Source organism: Hibiscus syriacus, unplaced genomic scaffold, assembly GCF_006381635.1.
Source record: "Hibiscus syriacus cultivar Baekdansim isolate YM2019G1 unplaced genomic scaffold, ASM638163v2 tig00111151_pilon, whole genome shotgun sequence".
Classification (NCBI taxonomy): Eukaryota; Viridiplantae; Streptophyta; class Magnoliopsida; order Malvales; family Malvaceae; genus Hibiscus; species Hibiscus syriacus.
This window is the reverse complement of record NW_024062999.1, coordinates 73,059-88,256: the sequence shown is the minus strand read 5'-3', so window position 1 is coordinate 88,256 and position 15,198 is coordinate 73,059. Positions and strand designations below refer to the sequence as shown.

The following is a 15,198-nucleotide window of genomic DNA, read 5'->3' as shown; positions in this document are numbered from 1 at the left end:
CGTCCATCGGAGTTATATCTATCCCGCTCGTCCTCTAAATTTTTTATGGTGAGATACTAAAATATTCATGAAATAAAAATTAAACATTAAATATGATATTTAAAAAAAAAAGGATTGTCACAACTATAGTTGCACATTTGTCGGATTTCAATCCGATCCGGATCGGTTTTTATCCGATCCGGTTTTTTCCCATAGAAAAAAAAACCGGTTTATAAAATAACCGGTTCGGTTTCTAACCGGTTTGGAGGGCCGGATATCCTAACCGGTGTAACCGGTTTCGGTTTTAAAAAAACCGGTTTTTTTAAAAAACCGGTTATAAAAAAACCGATTTTAATATTCCAGATTGCTCATAGGGAACCGATTCCCCCCCAAGGGGGTACCGATTCCTCACTGAATGGTTTGGCTCCGAGATTTCCAGAATGCTCGGAGGGAACCGATTCCCCCATAGGGGGTACCGATTCCCCCCTATTCAACGGTCGAAATATTTGAATTTTACACTTAGGGAACCGATTCCCTATGAGAGGGTACCGATTCCCCCACGCTCCAAGCATTTTTATTAAATGTTTTCACACTTAAACGGTTATATTATCTTCATTAATTATCACTAAAGTTCAGAAGTGATTCAAGGTGTATTTAAGCAAGCTTAGAAGCCATTGATCAAGACAAGAAACATCAAGCAACTAGAATCAAGAGAGAATCAAAGAGAAAGCATCAAACCTCAAGTTCGATAAATTCAAATACTTAATTGAAATACTTAATTAACTCAACATAATTGAAATACTTAAATACTTCCAAGTTTGATAAATTCAAATACTTAAAAACTTCCAAGTTCGATAAATTCAATACTTAAAACTTCAAGTTCGATAATTGAAACAAAGTTTACGATAATTGAAATAAAGTTATAAAATAAACTACATTGCCATCTCTTCTTCATCATCTTCGCCTTCTTCGTTTGGAGGAGATATTCCAAGTTCGACTTCTTCAATGTGTAAGTTTGCTTCCAAATCGGCATCAATTGCATCTTCTAGGGTGGTGATATGTTGCTTACGAGCCGCTCCATCCAAATAATCCTTTAAACAAATGCATACTTCCACCGACTCGGGACTTAGTCTTGATCTCCGTTGCGATATAACCCTGCCACTAACAGAAAAAGCGGATTCCGAAGCTACCGTAGAAGCTTGGACGGTTAGTAAATCACGGGCCATGACGGCTAGAATCGGAAATTATGCTTCCTTTTCTTTCCACCAAGCCAAAATATCCAAACTTTCAAACTCTTCAAATGTCATTTTTGATAGAAAATCGCATGACATGTAATTTCCCAACTCGCTACTTGGGGTGGTAGTACGTGATCGTTTGGATTGGGAATTTACAAGAGTGTTAAAAAGATTCAAATTTATGTTACTTGGACGTCTACTAGATGATTCCGCATTCATTCTCATTTGATCGTGTATTACACTACTTGATCCGTATTTAGTTAAATAAATTGCAAACATGTCTCGAAAACATTTGTTAAAATAATTTATTTGGTTTTGGACAAAGTTGGGTTCATCATCGGTTAGATTAAAAGCAAACGCAATTTGTTCAATTAGTGTTTCAACCCCACCAACATTTAACGTTGGATTTAAAGCGGCGGCACAAGTAAAAATGGGGGGAATCTCCTTAAAATATTTTAAAAGTTTTTCCTTCATTGCAAAGCCAATTTCTTGAAAAACTTTGGTTTCAAATTCAAAGTCATTTAGTCGGGTAGCTAACAAAAATATTTGATTAAGAACCAACAGGCTAGTAGGGTAATAAACACCGGATAAAAAAGTTGTTGCATTTTTAAAAACCTCAAGCAAATCGGTTATTTTGGCTATAGTTTCCCAACTCGAATCCGGATAAATGTTTGGGACATGACCCCTCTCGAAAAGCCGATCGTGAAATGTTTGCAATGTTTCCCTTTGCCTTAAGGCAGTATGCATCATCATCCAAGTTGAGTTCCAACGAGTTGGACAATCCAAATTAGGACCCAAAGTTTTTTATTAACGGACTTACAAAATCGTTTATAATCATTTAGTCTTTTGTTGTTGTTACAAAGAACCGATTTTATCATTGTTTTGAATTCTAATCTAATCGGCTCAATAACCTCCAAACCGACTTGCACGGATAAATTAATTATGCGTGCAACGCAACGGGTATGAAAAAACGCACCGTCTAAAATCGGTGAAAGTAATATTTTCAATCTTGGAACCGCGTTTGTATTATTCGATGCATTATCAAAGGATATAGAAAAAATTTATTTTCTAATTTATAAAGACAAATACCCTTTTTAAAAGTGTAATAAATTAGCACCGGTATGCGACTCACCGAATAATTCAAACGCGATTGTTCTTTTCATCATTTGCCAATTATCTTGATCTAACCAATGTGACGTAACGGCTAAAAAGAATTTCCGGTATTATGAGGGGAACTCCAAAGTCACATGTAAGCGACACACCATAACGGTGTTCTTGGAATCCTAAAATCATTTTTTCCCTTGCCGTACGCCACATTTTTATAGCATCTCTTCTAAGGGTAGTACGACTTACTTGAGTATAACGTGGTTGCATTAGTTGTTGAATTGTTGTCGTGAAATCTTCATCATCAAAGTGGTCGAACGGCAATGCTTTTGTAATCACGAACTTTGTAAACGCTTCTCGTAATTTTTCGTTGTCGTAAACAAAAACACCACCTTGCGGTGTAAGATTCGATTGACTAGGATCCGATCTTGAGCGAAGTGCCTTGCATGATTTTGTCAAATGGTTCTTCAACGTTGTGTTTCCTTCCGATGCAAGAAACTTTAGACAAAGTTTACAACGCGCCCTCCTCGAGCCATTTGACATCTCACATAAATCGTAGTGATCCCAAATGTCTTTGTTTCGAGTGTGTTCGATCACTCTCACGACTTCAAGGTTTCCCCCGACGGAAGATTCAACCGTGTTACTCATGATGAACAAAAAATTACAAAAATAAGATTTGAGAGATGTTTAAGTGTTGTGTAATAAGATTTGAGGAATTTGTAATCAACCAAATACATCCCCAACCTATTTATACATGTTTAGGGTGGTAAAATGGTAATTTTTTAAAGAAAAAAACGGTCAAAAACGGTTACAAAACCCCCCCAACGGCTATATTAACGGCTAGTTTTTTAAACCCAGACCGGTTTTTTTTTTCCGGATAAAAATTGGTTTTTTAACCGGTTTTTTTCAAACCGGTTTTTATCCGGTAAAAAAACCGGTCTAGGTTTTTTTCTCCAAACCGGTTAAAATAACCGGTTTAAAAAAATTCGATCCGGTTAAAAAAAAACCGGTTTTTCCCAAAACCGATTTCGGATATTTTTTTCGCAAAATCGAATATTCGGATTTTTTGTGCACCCCTAGTCACAACCAAAAACGGACACACGGTGTAATAAAAAGCTGAACCAAAAATAGTTTATTACCTTAATTGGCTAATTGGATATGTATAAACATCTCTTAATCAATGAGCTTGCAAGCAAGAGGGCTTGCTCAATCTAGACGTGTGGACCACCCCTATCCCATCCTAAACAAAATTGGATGTCCAACGAGAAATGTCTAATATCATTTTCAGATCATTTTTAATTTAAATTATATTTTAGGATAAATTCTATTGGTGGTCTCTTATATTTTTAGTTTGTTCGATTTTGGTCATCAATTAAAAAATCAGTTCTGGTCCCTTATGTATTAATTTAATACATTTTGATCCCTTGACCAGTAACTCTGTTAACCTATAAAAGTGTGACTTAATATATAAAAAATAAAATAAAAACCACTCATCAAACGTCATTGATAAAAGCTTACTTCTCCACACCCATTTGACCTCATCCCCCTTTTCATTCACCTTCTTTTAGAATAAAAGACATTTTATTTTTTATGGATATATTTTGTTTCATTTTTAAATGTTAAGTTAGACTTTTGTTATTGGGTTAACCGGAGTTAATGGTTGAATGAACTTTTGTTATATTTTTGTATTTAGATATGTCATTCAAGATCGAAATAATGTAAGAACAACCCATGGCAATATACTCTTGGCCCACCTTGAAGTTCGGAATTTCTTTGAATAGTTATTTAATTTATTAATTGTGTTCATCGTAAAATTTTATTTGTGTCCGTCTCATAAAAATTGTATTATTAAAATATGAGTGTCCACCTTAAAAATATTTTTAGATCTTTCACTATAGACAATATGATTAAGTCACAAAGATTATAATTTTTTTTAAAAAATTCACTAAACCTACAACTCTTGTGTAGTACATAGGGATGGCATGGGTTGGATTTTTGGTCCACCCGACCTACATAATGTATATCCTCCACCTGATCCGAACTCAATTTGACTTTTTAAAATAAAATCCTAACCCAACCCGACCCAACCTGAAATAAAAAAAAAATTATTTTTATTCAATAAAAACAGTGACTCAATTGAAAAAATAATATATAGAGGGGTATTATTGTAATTATTCCTAAATATATAAGGTAAAATTATATATTGTTAGTGTCGGGTCGGGTATTTTCACCCTAAACCCGAATCTAAATCCGACCCGACCCGAACACCATCTTTAAAAAACTGACCCGACCCAAACCCGAAATTTAATAATAACTATTTGAGCAAGAACCAAAGTTTTAAACCTTGAAGAACATATAACTATTAAATTTAAAACCTACGTAAGTATAGGGACTAATAATAAAATTTAACGAGGAAAAATCTTGTATCATTTTGTAAAGAGAAAATAACCTCAGTGATCAAAAAATGCCTTATAATATACGATTTTAACCAATTTTTTTTGGATCTCCGGTATTGCGATAGTCGAAGTTCGCATTGCGATAGTCCAAGTTCGCGTTGCGATTTATTCCAAATTCGTTGCGATTTATTCCAAATTCTTTGCGATAGTCGAAGTTCGCGTTGCGATTTATTCCAAATTCTTTGCGATAGTCCAAAATTGCAACGACTGGTGGTATTGTATTTGTTTCTTAAGAATTTTCTCTAAAGAGATAGTATTCGCGCGGACGTGTCGAAGACACGTATGACCACGACCACGACCACGACCCGAGACGAGACGGACGGCGGCGGCGGCGGCGGCGCGCGAGAGTCCCCCTTGTTTTCTATCACTCAACAAGGAAGTGGGAAAGCCAAGCCTTAAATACCATTCCTAATAGTGTTTCCAATACTATGTGGGATTGAGCATTACCAACACTTGTTCCCAATACTATGTGGGATTGAGCCTTAAATAGTGATATTATTTTTGAATGTTTTGCTTAAAATTGCAATAATCGCGATTGATTGTAGATTGACTTTTAATTATGACATATTTAATCGTATAATACTAATGCAATTGGTTGCTGATTCAGTTGTTTTAAGGTGCATGATTGTTAATTATTTCCTGAATAATCACATTGTATTGGAAACAAGTGTTGGTAATGCTCAATCCTACATAGTATTGGAAACACTATTGGGAATGGTATTTTAAGGCTTGGCTTTCCCACTTCCTTGTTGAGTGATAGAGAACAAGGGGGACTCTCGCGCGCCGCCGCTGTCGGGGTCGTGGTCGTGGTCGTGGTAATACGTGTCTTCGACACGTCCGCGCGAATACTATCTTTTTAGAGAAAATTCTTAAGAAACAAATGCAATACCGTCGTCGCGATTTTGGACTATCGCAACGAACTTGGAATAAATCGCAATGAATTTGGAATAAATCGCAACGCGAACTTCGACTATCGCAACGAACTTGGAATAAATCGCAACGCGAACTTGGACTATCGCAATGTGATAGTCGAAGTTCGCGTTGCGAATCTGGAAACTGATTTGCGATACCGGAGATCGCGTTGCGAATTATCGATCGCATTGCGATTTAGTTGGTCATTTTGGCAAATCCAAAAAAAGTTGGTTAAAATCATATATTATAAGGTATTTTTTGTCACTGAAATTATTTTCTCTTTTGTAAATAAAATGAAAAGCTTGGGCTGGAGACTCCTAGTAAAGTTTCCAAACGGGCTTCAGAATGAAAGCCCTATTTAAAAACAAGGAAGAAAAAAAACCCTAAACACAAGTTTATCAAAGATCTCTGCTGCTGCTTCTCCACACTGCTTTCCCTCGACACTTTTCATGTGAGTCTATCGAAATTTTAATCTCGTGTTTATTTTTTTTAGAATTTTTAGAATTTTCGAATATGCTGTTTTGCATATATTTCGTTCGATTTTTTGTTTATTTATTTTATTATTGCAAATTTTCGACGAAAAGTAATAAAAGAAAGAAATCTGTGACCGACTTAGGTAATTTAGGTTTTCTGATCTGTTTTAGTAGATTTAAGGTAAAAATTCATCAATATTGAATCACATTTTTATGAATCAGTATCTTTTCGGGTTTTTTTTTCTTGCAAATTTATAGTTGGATTTGATTTCAGTCGGCGCTTGAAGATATTCAGGGTTTTAGCTTATCGATTAATTATATTTTTGATTGATGAAAAAGTCTGCGTTTGTTCCAGGCGATTGCAGGCAGTGTTAAGAATTTGATAACATAACATGGCTAATTTTGCCAAGCCAGAGAATGCCTTGAAGCGTGCAGAAGGTTAGAAATGAAGAAATTTACTTTATTAAGCTTGGTTTTGTTTGTTTTTTTTTGTTAATTGCTTTTCTGCTTTAAAACAATTGCCTTGAGCTTTAGTTTTTTTAATAATAGATGTGTTTGCACTGACTTTGTGATTTGTTTGATGCAGAGTTGATTAATGTTGGGCAGAAGCAAGATGCTTTGCAGGCGCTTCACAATCTAATAACTTCGAAGAGATACAGAGCTTGGCAAAAGCCTCTCGAAAGGATAATGTTCAAATATGTAGAGTTGTGTGTTGACATGCGCAAAGGTCGGTTCGCCAAGGATGGTCTGATTCAATACCGTATTGTGTGTCAGCAAGTGAATGTGAGTTCCTTGGAGGAGGTGATCAGGCACTTCATGCATCTTTCTACTGAGAAAGCTGAGAAGGCTCGTAGCGAGGCACAAACCCTAGAAGAAGCTCTTGATGTGGATGACCTTGAAGCTGATAAAAGGCCAGAAGATTTAATGCTAAGTTACGTCAGTGGTGAGAAAGGAAAGGATAGGTCTGATCGTGAACTTGTTACTCCTTGGTTCAAGTTTCTTTGGGAAACCTACAGAACAGTGCTTGAAATATTGCGGAACAATTCAAAGTTAGAGGCACTCTATTCGGTATTTCCTGCTTTACTGAATTCTCATAATTTGTGTATTTGTTACAACCATACGGATAATTTTCAAGTTCTGAAGTGAGTAATATATGAAATTAGGCAAAACTTGTTTTTGGCATTAATGTAATTGGTTCACTAGTTTCATGGTTACTCCTTTTTGTAATTCAGTAATTAGCCCTTCACTGCTTCGCATTAAGGACCATTGGTGGTATTTCTAAATTTTTTGGAAGTCTTTCTCTGGGGGATGAGCTGAACTGTTAAATGATTTAATATTTAGAACTGAAGCTTTGTTATGTTTTTTTATTTGGATATATAGGCATGGAAGGATAAATATAAAGGAATATAAGACCTAAGTTGTTATCAGATGAATTTATAAAGATTCACCAGGCTGCTGGACAAAGAGAATATGACCAAAAAATGATTGTGGTATTGGCCTGCTACCCTTACGGTGGGCATATAGGCTTTATTTGGTAGCACCATCTGGTGCCAGTGTGACGTGGCCAGATCCAAACTAGCATCATTTGACAAAAGGGTCAGCACGGTTGAGGCAATTTATGGCAATAGGTGAATTGTGTTGCAGGCTTCTCTCTTCTTTCGAATGTTGCCCATGAAACCATTTTTTCTCTTTGTCCATTGTTTATAGAGTAGAGACAAAAAGACCATTGTACTCAATATTCATGCATCTTGTAAAATTTATGGATCATACTTCAATTACTATTGTCTTCTGAACGTTTTAATTGTTTTTTTTGAAGGTATATGATCATACAATACAACACATGTTTAGTTAAAAATTTCATTAAATAAAAATATAGACCATAGTTGTAAAAAGCGCGCCTAAGGCGCAAAAGCGCAGAGGCTCACTGAACGGGGCTTTTTCAACACTGAAGCGAGGCACGTAGCCTAGGTGCAAATAAGCTCAGTGAGGCGCAGCAAAGCTCTGAGGTGCGATGTGGGGCTTAAAACCTTGTGTTCCTTCATCGAAATCCCCACCGAGGTTTGCAAATCGGGCCTCGACTCGAAGAACTCGATGATTTTCTCTTGTGTTTCCCTATTTTTCCCTCTCATGTAGCTCTTCAGGGAGGCTTTGTCGACCTCGAGTTTATTGGTCGACTTGGCGTATGTTAGCATGTTGAGTTGGGGTGAAGGTTGGAGCGGTGGAAGTGGGGTCAGGTGAAGGGACAACCACTGGATACGACGGTTCACGGCAGCGATGGATGGGTGTTGTTCGTCCTCCGCTGTCTTATTTGGGTTCATTTCCTACAAAGAACAAAAAGGTCGGTGAGGGGGATTTTGAACGGTGGTTTGTCTTCGTACGAATAAGAAGGTGAAGAAAAGGAGGAAGTGACTAGTGAGTAATTTTAAACACAAAAGCTATGGTAACATGTAGTATTTTGATTGGCGGGAAGAAAAATCTTTAGTTGTCGCGGGTACTTGTGGGGAATGGATAAAGTCATGACGTGGAACATTTTGTGACCGGTTGATGTGGATATTTGTTTATATTAATTTAATCGTAATTAAAAATTTACGTCTAACAACATTTCTATATTTTACCTTTTCTAAATAATGATTAATATAAAATTAAATGTCTAAATCATATTTAAAATTAATTTTTGATGTTTAAATTTTTTTATTAAAAATAAGTGTATAATGTTTCTTCCATTACACTTTTAGGTTTCTACTGTTAATAAAAACGTGAGTGACATGTGTCACGTTTGATGTTTGATGATGATTATCAGTGACTTTATTTGATGTTTTGTTTATGCATGTTGGATGTTTTTTTTAAACTTAGTACTTGATTATGCTTGTTGATAGCTTTTATGACGTTAGGTTGGTATTTGAGTTTGAGAATGAACTCTATTGAAGCTTAATATTGGTATCTATGATATTTGAGTTTGATTGCATTAAATATATACATGTATTACAATTTTTTGGATATCATGCGCTTCGCCTTTGTGAATCCCGCGCCTTTCATGCGCTTCGCGTCCGCGCCTTTCATGCGCTTCGCGCCTCAAGGCTCTAGGAAACTTTGCGCCTCGATGCGCCTTGAGCCTTTGATAACTTTGATATAGACATAACAAATAGTATCTTGTTTGGTATTGATTTGAAATGACAATTTTTCCATTTTTGAAAATCTTGTAGATGACAGCACATCGGGCCTTCCAGTTTTGCAAGCAGTATAAACGAACAACGGAGTTTCGAAGGTTGTGTGAGATCATAAGAAACCATTTAGTTAATCTAAATAAATATAAAGATCAAAGGGACCGACCTGACTTGTCAGCACCAGAGAGCTTGCAACTTTATCTTGATACAAGGTTTGAGCAGCTAAAGATTGCTACTGAACTTGGACTCTGGCAGGTCAGTTGTTTGCTTTGTCTGTTGTTTGTCTTTTTAGTGATGAGTTTTCTATGTTGCATATTGATGGTGTGTAAATGTGTGTTGTGGCACGTAAATATGTGCAAGTATTCACAAACGATGCAAGTAATATAGTAGTGAGTGAGTATCGTCTCCATAGGGATTGGAGGGCTTTTAAAAGATTGCTACAGCTAGGAATAGGTGTAACGAACTAATCCTAAGTATCTAAGTTTAATTATATAAACAAGGAAAATATGCAGTGGCAAATGGTATGTACAAATGAAAAAAACTTGCCGAGACAAAAAAATGTGAAGTGAAGTAAGCAGATAAATTTTGTCGTGGCAAGAAAAATATGTGATAGTAAATAAACAAAAGTTGCTAAGGCTAAAGTTCTTAAAACTCTGTAAATAGACTGACAACCTCACACAATCAGACTTCTAAGAGAGCACTTAGGTTGGATTTGCTACGGCGAGAAATTATTCTATGGAGAGGTATAATGAGATATTTATAATGGGAATTTCTAGGGTTTAGTGCCATCGGAAATTCCCTAAATACCCTTGGTTTCATACCCATTGTGTGAATAAAATGACAGCTGGCAGTGGTCCCAAATTCTTAGCAGGGGCAGGGGTTCACGTGAGGTGCATTGGACGGTTGGCCATGTGACGTCAACAATTTTGTCTCGTACTGCGTCAGACTGGCGAGATAAAACTTGCAATGGCAAGAAAATTTGTTCCTCACTGTCATCGTCTTCTGTTCTACTGGTCCTAGCAAATTAATTTGTCTCGGCAAATAAATTTTTCCTCAGTAATTTCCTGCATCATCAAAACCAACAAACAACCCTTCTCCTTAGCAACATCAGTTTAATCAAATAAACTTTGTCTCGGCAAAACTTATCCACCCCATGCAAATATGTCCTAAATGTAACTATATGCAACTAAAATGCTATGTCAATGGCTTTTAGACAATCAATAACTTAAGTAAAAAGACTTAAAATATGTCCTCGATGGTGGTTTATTATGCCAAGTTAACCGAAATATTTTGGATTTCAGGCAGCCATCTTTACCATGCTTATGCCTGGTTGAAGCTTTTTACACTACAAAAAAGCTTCAATAAAAACCTAAGCCAGAAAGACCTGCAGTTGATAGCATCATCAGTTATTTTGGCTGCACTGTCAGTGCTTCCTTATGATCAGACACGTGGTGCATCACATTCGGAACTTGAGAATGAGAAAGAACGCAACATTCGAATGGCAAATCTTATAGGATTTAATCTTGAAACTAAACTTGAGAACAGGGAAGTGGTATGTTGTATTTAATTTGACTTTGTTTTGCTTTTTGTTTTCTTGTTGTTAATCAGTTCTGATATTCTGCCTTTTTTACAGTTTTCAAGGTCATCACTTCTCACTGAATTGGTATGTTCAAATTTTACAAGCACTTTTGTTTATTTTGTCATTTCTTTCTATTGCTTTGACTGATCTGATAGCTTGTTCTCATAATAATCTTATGGGATATTACAGGAGCATTGGCTCTATATTTATTTAATGATAAACTTTTGATGGTGCTATCTTGCTGACTAAACTTTATGTTCTTATTACTCTCCTGTTAGGCCTCCAAAGGTGTACTTAGCTGTGCGACTCAAGAAGTGAAAGACCTTTACCATCTTTTAGAACATGATTTTCTCCCTCTGGATGCTGCATCAAAGATACAGCCTCTGTTGTTGAAAATATCAAAACTCGGTGGGAAGTTAGCTTCAGCTGCATCTGTATCAGAAGTTCAAATCTCGAAATATGTTCCTGCCCTTGAAAAACTTTCTACCTTAAGGTTGCTTAAGCAGGTTTGTTCTTGTGTTTATTTTTCTTTTCAATTTCATTGTTCTTTCTATTTGCATTATGCCCTATTGGGTTATTTATTCCTGATTTTCTCAATGTTCTCCACCCCTTGCTTCATCAGGTGTCTCATGTTTACCAGTCGATGAAAATTGAGAGTATGTCTCAGATAATTCCCTTTTTTTATTTTTCTATGGTGGAAAAGATTTCTGTTGATGCTGTGAAACACAAGTTCATAGCCATGAAAGTTGACCACATGAAGGGTGCCGTCGTGTTTGGTGATATGGTAAGTTAGGAGTCAGGGTTGTGTATTCTTATTTCTTTCTGGATGTTTCTAGGAATTAATTTGCTTTCTTCATATTTATTATAATGCGTCTGCATGGCTGTTTCTTTTACTTATTTTGGCATTTTCAGGGTCTTGAATCTGACGAGCTTCGTGATCACTTGACTCTTCTTGCTGAATCTTTGAATAAAGCAAGAGCCATGATATATCCCTCTGCTAATAAAGCATCAAAGCTGAGTGAGGTTTTGCCTGGTTTAGGAGAGATTGTAGATAAGGAGCACAAAAGGCTTCTTGCTAGTAAATCAATAATCGAGATAAGAAAGGAAGAACAAGAACGTCAACTGTTGGAAATGGTATTTCTGTTTAAATGACTAGTGTTGTGGACCACTTGAAGTTTCATCTTAGAAATAGCTGAATGAGTTCGTGTAATCGTGCCTCTGTCATTTATTGTGTTTTGATCAACTAGGAACGTGAGGAGGAGTCAAAGAGGCTGATGTTGCAGAAGAAAACCGAAGAAGCCGAAAAAAAGAGGCTTGCTACTGTCTTTGAGCAACAGCGTGCTGAAAGAATCCGCAAGGAAATAGAGGAGCGGGAGCTTGACGAGGCACAGGCTTTGCTACAGGAAACTGAAAAGCATTTGAAAAAAGGGAAAAAGAAACCAATTTTAGATGGGGTGGGTAGCCATTTTTTCATTTATATTCTAACTCAAATTTAAGCCAATTTATTTTTCATTATCTCGTCGCTTCCAGGAGAAATTGACAAAGCAAACCTTGCTTGAGCGGGCAATGAATGAGCAGCTAAAGGAAAGGCAGGAACAGGAGAAGAGACTACAAAAAGTGGCCAAAACAATGGACCACCTTGAAAGAGCAAAGAGAGAGGAAGCAGCGCCATTGATTGAAGCTGCTTTTCAACGACGGTTGGTAGAGGAGAAGGTGCTTCAATTCCAAATTCCCTGTTTTGCAGTGGAATTGATTTCGTAACATGACCTTTTTATTCTCGTAAGTGTATATACTTTAATGCATTATTCCTAGTATCCCTCAACAGGTACTTTCTTCTTTTGCACATCCCTATCTTGATTGGATGCATAGTCTTTATATTTTCTTTCCCCCCCCCCCCAAAAAAAAAAATTCAACCTTCTGATAATATCATCTTTAATTCCGTTTCCGTCTTGTAGTTGGAAGTTGAGTTGAGCAGACAGCGCCATGACGGGGACTTAAGAGAGAAGAATAGATTGATACGTATGCTAGAAAACAAGGTCAGTACCACATGAGGCTTCGTGCACATGAGAGATTTTCCCTTGCTAGTTTCTTTGCAGCAGCTTCTTTCATAGCATTTGGCCATTTAACATAAATTTGATTTCTGCTTTTTACAGATGATATTCCAGGAAAGAGTAATAAGTCGTCGGCAAACTGAGTTCGACCAACGGAAAGTAGAGAGGCAGGAAAGAATCAAACAAATAATGCAAGCCCGGAAGCAAGAAAGAGATCTTAAGAGAAAGAAAATATTCTATGTGAGGTCCGAGGAGGAGAGAATAAGAAAGCAGCGTGAAGAGGAGGAAGCCCGCAAACGTGAAGGTATGCGGTTTTGTGCATTCATTTGATTATTCTTCATAATTTGCTTGACCTTGAAATCGGATTATGTTTTCGTTTCTCAAAAACATTATAGTTTACTTGACCTATTTTAGATGCACTTCCTTCGAAAATATTCGGAGGATATGTGTGTGTATATATATATATATATATATATATATTAGTTTTTGTCAATAGTGAATATGATAGAAATCTATGCTTTCATCTACTTTATTTATCGGCACTTCGAATTTGCAGAGGCTGAGAGACGAAGGAAAGAAGCTGAATACAAAGCAAAAATGGATGAGATAGCTGAAAAGCAGAGGCAGAGAGAACGAGAATTGGAAGAGAAGGAGAAGCAGAGACGAGAAGCTCTCTTGGGAAGGCCCAGAGAGGGTGTCGGTAGGCCTTCTGAGCTACCTTCTGGGTCCGGGATAACCGAGCCTGGAAACGCTGCTCCAGCTGCTGCTGCTGCTGCTCCAGCTTCTGGAAAATATGTTCCTAGGTTCCGTCGAGAAAGACCTGAAAGCTCAGGTCCACCTCCTCCTTCGGAACCTGATCGCTGGGTCAAGCCTGCAGCCCCTGAACCTGATAGATGGGCTGCTGGCAGCAGGCTCCCTCCACCACAATCTGATCGCTGGACTAGTGGCAGTAGGGCTCCGCTGCAGGATCCCGATCGATTAGGCGGTGGTGGTAGCAGGGCCCCACCTTCAAGTTCCGATCGTCCAGGTGGTGCTGGGGGCGGCAACAAGCCAGAACCCTGGCGACCTTTCAGAGCTCGAGACGCACAACCTGGTTAATCTGATGGTGATTGGTATTCTCAAAAGCATAAATTTTTGTACCAAACTATTCAAGGTCGTTTGTGACACAGGACAAGTTGGGCCCTTATTTGTTTCGATTACTGCATTATGGGGTTTTTTTTGTTCCTTTGCTAAGAGCTTGTTTTACTTATTTATTTATTTATTTTTAGTATTGGTTTCTAATTAAGTTCCATAATATCAGTTGTCTCAAATTTTTGCTAATGTTGAACTATGAAACTCGGAACATAAACAGTAAAACAAGCACAGAAAGGAATCTGAAATACATATATTACTTGCAATCGTCACTTTTAATTACAGATTCAATCTATGATCAAGAACATCTATCAGACATCATCTTCTTCCCGAGTTGATCAGCGAAACAGCCGAGCACGGATGCAAACACATGAAAACAATAATGGCAAAACACCTAACTCTTTATCTCTAAACACACGCATCTCCATTGCAATCACCAGATAATGGGAAACAAAGCATGTTCACTCAAAAAACGTCTATATTTACTTGGTAAGTGAATGATGTTACATGATCACCGTGGGTGTGCTAGTCGTTTTTCCTTCCATGGCGTCTTTCTTCTTCCGACAGTTCGTGCAGAGAAAGGGTCCTTCCCAGGGCTTTGAAGCGGGTGAAAAAAATGGTCCAGAGTTCAGGGTTAAACACTCTGCTGGAGGTTGATCGACTTGACAGATCGTGCATTTGAAGATCCCGGAGTTTGTATTCATGGGGAAATCCTTCCCCAACCTGCACATTTTTATTACGAAAATCGGTGGGGATTAGAGACTGATCTATTTCATTTCCTGGTCAGATATAAAACCTGGTAAACCTTGCAGCATCGTAATAAAAATATTCAAACAACATAAGTGCCAACTTCCAAACAATCACTATTTCTTTTGCCTGATAAACAACCAACTACGCACAAATTCGATATCGAAAAACAACAAGTGATTGGTTGCAAGAAATGCGTCAAATATAGAATTTACTTGTGAGAATACACGACCGGCATTGCATTAGTAACTTCAGCAAGCATTAGCAACTTCAGCCAATTTATTCAGAGGCACTAATATGCTACCACAACATGCATATTATATGAAAAAGGAAAAATTTAAATATAAATTAGACGGACGGAGTAAAG

The 15,198-nt window shown here is 37.2% G+C and overlaps 1 pseudogene; it reads left to right on the top strand.

Annotated features, from left to right (window-relative positions):
* Nucleotides 1-6,079: 6,079 nt before the first annotated feature.
* On the top strand, nucleotides 6,080-14,096 carry LOC120154925 (annotated as a pseudogene).
* Nucleotides 14,097-15,198: the final 1,102 nt, after the last annotated feature.